Raw genomic sequence first — 647 nt, forward strand, 5'->3', positions numbered from 1 at the left:
ATGAGGATGCTCATTTATGTCATTAGAGTGGCCATATTTTCAGCTATGGAGTTAGCCGGGTCTAGAGCCACTGAGTGAACCACAGGAGTGACTGGAGTGTTTCTTGTTGTCCATCCTGAGTTTTGTGCTATCTTGTCAAGTAGAATCTTGCTCTCTCTGAATGTTTTGCTCAAAAATGCTCCACCTGCTGAAACATCAACATTGGCTTTCAAATTATCTGCCAAACCTATGTAAAATCTCTGCCCCAACATATGCTCCAGAATACCATGATGTGGACAGGTAACCAGCAGACCCCTGAATCTCCCCCACATTTCATATAGCGTCTCAGTTGGTTTCTGTTTGAAGCTCAATATCTTATCAATTTGCTGAGCAGTCTTGTTGGGTGGATGAAATTTGCTCAAATATTTCTTGACTAATTCCTCCCAAGTAGTGATGGAGTTGATGAGGAGTGAATTAAGACAAGTCTAAGCTGCTCCTGTCACTGAGAATAGAAATTACAACAAATGTATTGCTTCCGGTGTCACGTTGTGTAGCCTCTGCATGGCACATATTGACAGGAAATTCTTTAGATGCTACTGAGGATCTTCAACGTATGACCCAGAAAATAGTCCCTTGTTCTTCAACAAATGTAGCATGTTATTTGTGAT

General features: G+C 41.3%; 1 non-coding gene across 1 annotated transcript; it reads left to right on the top strand.

Annotated features, from left to right (window-relative positions):
* The first annotated feature begins 261 nt into the window (after positions 1 to 261).
* LOC138878798 (small nucleolar RNA R71) lies at positions 262 to 367 on the top strand. Its single transcript, XR_011402574.1, has one exon. It is a non-coding gene; the product is annotated as a small nucleolar RNA R71 (small nucleolar RNA).
* The last annotated feature ends 280 nt before the right edge of the window (positions 368 to 647 follow it).

The sequence above is a fragment of the Nicotiana sylvestris genome, chromosome 9, assembly GCF_000393655.2.
Source record: "Nicotiana sylvestris chromosome 9, ASM39365v2, whole genome shotgun sequence".
Classification (NCBI taxonomy): domain Eukaryota; kingdom Viridiplantae; phylum Streptophyta; class Magnoliopsida; order Solanales; family Solanaceae; genus Nicotiana; species Nicotiana sylvestris.